The following is a 6436-nucleotide window of genomic DNA, read 5'->3' on the forward strand; positions in this document are numbered from 1 at the left end:
GAGGTACGATTATAACAAATTCATGAAAATAAAATTTGAATTATTTTTCAAATTTGGAAGAAGTTAATTATTTTCTCTTAAGTTTCAAAGAGTTGAATATTAAGTAACCTTATATATTTGATCAATTTACCTTCTTGGTATATTTTGCCTAAACTCATGAAGTTGCAGTAATCACATAGCTTATGTTAGAAACATGTCAAATTATAGGTGCAACACTCCAAAAAACCCAGATGATTTTTCAAAAGTACTTTTTTATGTGTATACATGTATTGTGTGCATGTATGCAAGTGCACCCATGTCATGCAATTCCAACAGAGGACAGAAGAGCTGGAGATAGGTATGGTTGTTAGCTGCCATGTGGGTGCTGGGATTCAATCCTGAGTCTTCTGCAAGAGCAGTCAGTTCTCTTAACTGCTGAGCCATCACTCCAGCCCCATAAAAACCTAGATGATTTTTATTGTGAAAAATTTAATTACAAAAAACTAGCAGCCATCCTTTTTTTTTTTTTTGAGACTGATGCAGCAGTTATTGAAATTCTATATAGTGAAAGCTTGTTATACATAAATCCCACAAATCATTCTAAGTGCTTAGCAGATGAATGAAGTAAGTACATGAGAAGGCACAGTGGCACAGGCCTTTAACCCCAGACCTTGAGAGACAGAGGCAGGCAAAACTGTATGAGATGAAGGCCAGCCTGACATGGTCTATATAGCCAGTTCCAGGCTATCAGTGGCAACATAGTGAGACCATGTCTTAAAAACAAAAACAAAAGAATAAAAGAAAAGAAAAAATTAAGTGAAGAAAAATACATAGAATTAAAGTTTACTGTAAGAGGAAGTGCGGTCTGAACCAGTGCATACCTGCTGCAAACGGGCCAAAAACATCCAGTTGAGTCGAACCTGTTTTCTGCCAAAGGACCTAGAGACAGCTGATGTGAAAATGGCTTGATACAGAGAGCCAATGAGGAACAGACATGACCTATCAATGGACCAATGGGACACCGGAAGGGGGGATATAAGGGAGCCCCATATCCACAATAAATGAGTCTGCAGCTGCTCGCACTGCCTGCTTCTCCCCTGACTACCAGTGTCTTGTGTCCTGACTCCACACTGACTCTACCCCCGCCCAGAGGGCTCCAGGACACCCACAACATCTGGTTCCCAAAGTGCGTTCCCCATGTTGCCATGGGCATTGACTTTCCTTGGGTTCTGGACATCATTGTGGTGGCTGCTTTTCTATTCTGGACCCTGTTCTTTGCACTTTTCTGCCTGCCGTGCATTGACTACTCCGGAAATCAGCCTTAGTTTTGCTTTCTCCACCCATGACCGCCTGGGCGCCTCTTCCGCTCTTTCTTCGGTGTTGTGAGATGCCCCTGCCTGAAGTTTCAGTAAGTCAGACCCTATGTGTTACATGTGCCTTTGGTTCTCACATGGGTGGGCGTGAGAACCCCCTCGTTCCCTTTTCCCTCATCCTGTCTGTTGATTAGGGAGGTACACATTTTGCTTTCGGTTTGCCTGGCACCTCCACATAAAGGCTGACCCCCTAGGAGGCGGAACCTAGGAGAGGCCCCTGAGTGCCACCCCTCATCTGGAGACACCGTGTGGGCATATGGCTGTGGCCTAATGAACCACAGAAGTTCCCCACTAAGCACAAAACATTCCGGGTCTGGCACACTCTCTTGTTTGTCTTAGCTCTCTCCCATCATGGGCAACCTACCCCTTCATTGTAGGTAGCCAAAAATTCGGTCCCTTAAATCCCTCCTAGTCACACAGGGTCTCAAGATTAAGTCAAATGACCTGGACACCTTCTGGAATGAGGCTACTATCCTTGCACCTTGGGTAACCCCTGAGAATATGTGGGACCCTGACCTCTTGATGCACGTTCTTTTTCTTGCTAGAAAGCTCGAGGTCTCATCAGGTGTCGTCCCGCCTGCCTCATTTGTCTCCATTCTCCTGGCCATCATAGCTAGCCTCAACTCCTCCTCGCAGGAGGATGTGCTCTCAGCCCACAATAAATGCTGTCAGGAGCAGGCCACTGTCAACATGTCCATCTCTTCTCCCCCAATGGGACTCCATAATGATTCCATCCTTGATGAGGAAAATGAGGAGCCACTGGCACCTCAGTGCCACTGGCCAGTCCTACACCCCCTGGACCTGTGACCACTCCACCCCCTAAATACCCTTGGCAGGAGATACGCTCCTCACATGACCCTACTGCCTTGGAGCCATGCTGCTATGCCCCCCTAGTCACCCACCCACACTTCCCCTATTGCCAGGACTTACTACCTGGCCCATCTCTGCATTCCCCTTCAATGTGGGTTTTAATGCCACTAACCAGGCCTGGGTACCCACCCCTGTGGCGGACCTCTCCCTTATTTGTAAGGCCACCATCTGGATGCAAGTGGTTAATGTCACCCACTTCCATGCTCTTACCCTAATGGCTCAAACTGATTTACAGCCCCCACCCCAGCAAGCTAAATGTGATTTTGGTATTGCTGCTATTGTCGCAGCCATATTGGCATCTATTGGTGTGGGCGCTGCCACTGCTGTGGCTTTGACACAAAGAGCAACTATGGTCGAGACATTGAACCAAGTGGTGTCACTTTTGGCAGAGGCTTTGCACACACAGGATCTTATTAATCAGCATGTATACCAGGCAGTTCATATCCTACAACAACAAGTTGACCTCTTGGAGGAAGAATTGCAAATTGTGCAAGACATGACTTTACTTGTGACCCACGTTTCAAGGCCCTATGCCTAACCCCATATGGGGTGGATAATGCGACTATTGCCAGGACATGATGCACCCAGTACATCAAGGGCTGTTGGTCACAACAGTTCCTTAACTACTCCATTCTCCTTCATGACCAAATATTCAAGTTAAATTATACACAGGCTCCTGTTTTGCCCCTTGATGGTGGTTTCTTCTCCACTCTCTGTAATAACATTAAAAGTCTATTCTCACCATCCTAGTTATTCACATATGCCTCCTTGGGAGGAATTCTTTTGGTCCTACTCATCCTTGTCAAGTGTCTCTTTCAGTATGTCCCACAGCAAAAATGCATCAACAGAGTCACAATCCAGGTCTTTTTGGCACTTCAACACACAGGCAGCGATCCTCCCCATGAGGTCCTACAGGCCTGACTCATGGAAATCCGTGAGGCTTCCCCAATTGCCTTCCCCAATCACCCTGGTTGGCTCATACTCAGGGAGGCCACCCTTCGAGGGCCGGTAGTCAATGACTGGTAAGAACTTGTATGACAAGTCAACCTAAGACAGGCACGGTCCATAATACTGGGGGTCCCCTGCGGTGGGGTCAACAATGCCAAGGCTAAAAATCTTGGCTCCCACTACAGCTTCACAGAAAGAAAAGGGTGGATATGTAGGAGGAAGTGCGGTCTGAACAACCAGCGCATGCACACTGCAAACGCACCAAAAACATTCGGTTGAGTTGAATCTGTATTCTGCTAAAGGATCTAGAGACAGCTGACATGAAAATGGCCTGATACAGAGAGCCAATGAGGAACAGACATGACCTATCGATGGACCAATGGGACACTGGGAAGGGGGATATAAGGGAGCCCCATATCCTCAATAACGAGTCTTCAGCTACTCGCAATGCCTGCTTCTCACCTGACTCCCAGTGTCTGTGTCATGACTTCGCACCATCTCTCCACCACCCAAGGGGTGCTCAAGGGTCCCCACAAGAGTTTACTATTTTCTTTCACATTGATTAGCGGGGTTCCAGGTAGTTATGCTTGAGATCTACAATATAATTTCTGGTATCATTTCTATTTTCAGGAATCACTTTTGTATACTTTGGCCATTCATGTCTTGCTGCCATATCAGAATATGATGTACTGGGTAACTAAGTTCTTTAAAATGTACTTTTTACATTTGCAGAGGAAGTGAACTTCAAGATTATTGTACTGGCATCTGCCAAGAACCTCCCTACTGTGCCTAAATGTGACAGAAGGGGTTTATAAGCATGTGTGAGACAGAGAAAATTGATCTGAATTCATCTCTCATAACTAACTCCTGAAATAATAGCCTTAATCCATTCATGAGCACAGAGCCTTCAGGACCCACCTATCCCTTACCTCACTTCTCAGTAACACTACAATAACAATAGAATTTCTTCATGAATTTCATGGAACATTCAAACTGTAGTAGTATCCAACCAAGCATGTCATTTTCCAAGTAAATTGAATTGCTTATGATTAAAAGAAGAAAATTAAAATATACTTAGAAGCCATAATTTATAATAAAGGCTTCATGCAAATAAATTTAAGCAATGTTTTCTTTAGAAGCTTTGATAGAGCTATTCAGAACTATCAAACATTCAGCATGGATGAATTTAAAAAGGAGTATGTAAAAAAAAAAACTCATGGGAACTGTGTATAGTTTTCATAGATACAATGTATCAGCAAAAGATACTAATATCGATGAAATGAACCAGAATAATTTTAAAAATCAAAGTAATTAATCTTTAATTAAGGCATTGATTAACATTAATAAAACAATGTTTAGCTAAATTTCTAACACAATGTAATAGAAAGTTTTATATGCAGATATATTAAAATTATTCACTTTTGTTTGTCTATCCTATTTCTAGATCCTCAAAAGTAAAACCTTTTTCTCTTTTGTCATTTTCATTACATTGTTTGTAGAGAGTTTCCTTGATGCTTGATGAATGCACACTAATATAATTAGACAAAACCTTTCATTTATTTGTTTACAAAAATAAAAAATATAAATAATGATTACTAATATGTTAGTCGATCAATCAAAAAGCGAATTTCTAAGCAAGGACTATGGTCAGTTGTCAAGAAGGGACAAATGCAATATCTCTGATTACCTTGTCATAGTGGCATATCACTTAGCTGGTTATAAAAAATTACTTTTGGCAAAAAACACAGATGTTGAACATGAAGTGTCTTATACTTGCATTACTGTCATCCTTTTCAAAGTGGTCAGAAAAGCTGTTATTTTACTTGACACACACACACACACACATATAGATATGTATATCACATATATGGTATATGGTATATTTGTCAAGCTTCCATTGGATAGTATGATCAAATTTTCCAGAAAATGAAGTTAAATGAAATTATGTAATTTGTTGCATGGGTGAGAAGTCAGTCCACCATGGTGAGAAGAGCTGACAGGAAAGATCAAAAGCCTTTTGAAAAGGTCATGTGGAAACCTACTATTATTGAAGTGTTTTAAAATATGTACATATACAATATCAAAGGTGTTTAAAAGGAGTAACCCTGTAACCAGGGGACAATGCCACTGTGAGATACCTCAAGTAGCAAAGAAAAAGGCTAATGCCAGGAATGGACTGCTCCTTTTGGAGTTGTTGACCAGGGAGTTTCCCTAGACCCCCAAACAATGCTGGCTGTTCCATTGTTCTGGGTTGTTCTCTAAAACTTCATGGTAGGATCCTATTGCTGAGGACACTAGGTATAGAAATCATAGGCAAACTTGAGAAATCAATTAAAAAATAATATCTCACATCACAATAGAATTAATGTATATAGGGAGGGACTAGGCCATGATATAACTCCAATGACCCTTCCCCTCCCCACTAAGTAACTTCCCTCAGACCCTACCGTCTACTTTTTACCATCTATAAAGCCATCATATTGATACTCCATCCAGGGACCAATCTGTTGGTTAGGCCAAAGTCCAGTGATTGTGTTTTCTCTGGAATTCTGTCAGAGTCACACCCAGACATGTGCTTTACTAATCCCCTGGGCATCTGTCAGTCTAGACAAGGTAAAACTACATAACTCACACAGGTAATGTATAAACACCTGCTATCATTTTTCAAAGGAATTATCTTCTCTGCACTTTAACTTTTTGCCTCGTAGCTCTCAGTGGTGAATTTTCACATACGCACTTATCCTTTGCAATGATGTTCTCTGATGTTGTTTCAAATGAATGTCCTGCTTCAAATTAAATTGAAAAATGTTCACATGATAATTCTCAACTCATGATACAAAGAATACAACTTCATAGAATTTGTAGATATTTACTTGCAATCCAGCTTAGTCAATAAGTAGGACACATTACGAGTTGACTAAGTCAAACAAAAATAAGGATGTTCCAAGGAAGTTAATAGCTCTCTAAGTAGAAATGCACAAAGTATTGTAGATTTTTTAAGGACTACTGAAATAGAAGCTCTTAAATGGATGTTTATACCTATCTTTCATATTAAATAAAATCAATATTTAAAAATCATACTCTCAGTTATAGTATTCTTTAAATTTTTATGTTTCAGTACTAACAAAAAACTGAATTGTTTACAGCATGACTTCAACAACGTATAGATATATGTTTGCTGGAATCGAAACTTTTCTACTAGACTACATATATATGTATATATATTACATATATATATATATGTGTGTACAAATTCATGATATGCT

The sequence above is a fragment of the Nannospalax galili genome, unplaced genomic scaffold (genome assembly GCF_000622305.1).
Source record: "Nannospalax galili isolate Female #2095 unplaced genomic scaffold, S.galili_v1.0 scaffold140, whole genome shotgun sequence".
In the NCBI taxonomy this organism is placed as follows: Eukaryota; Metazoa; Chordata; class Mammalia; order Rodentia; family Spalacidae; genus Nannospalax; species Nannospalax galili.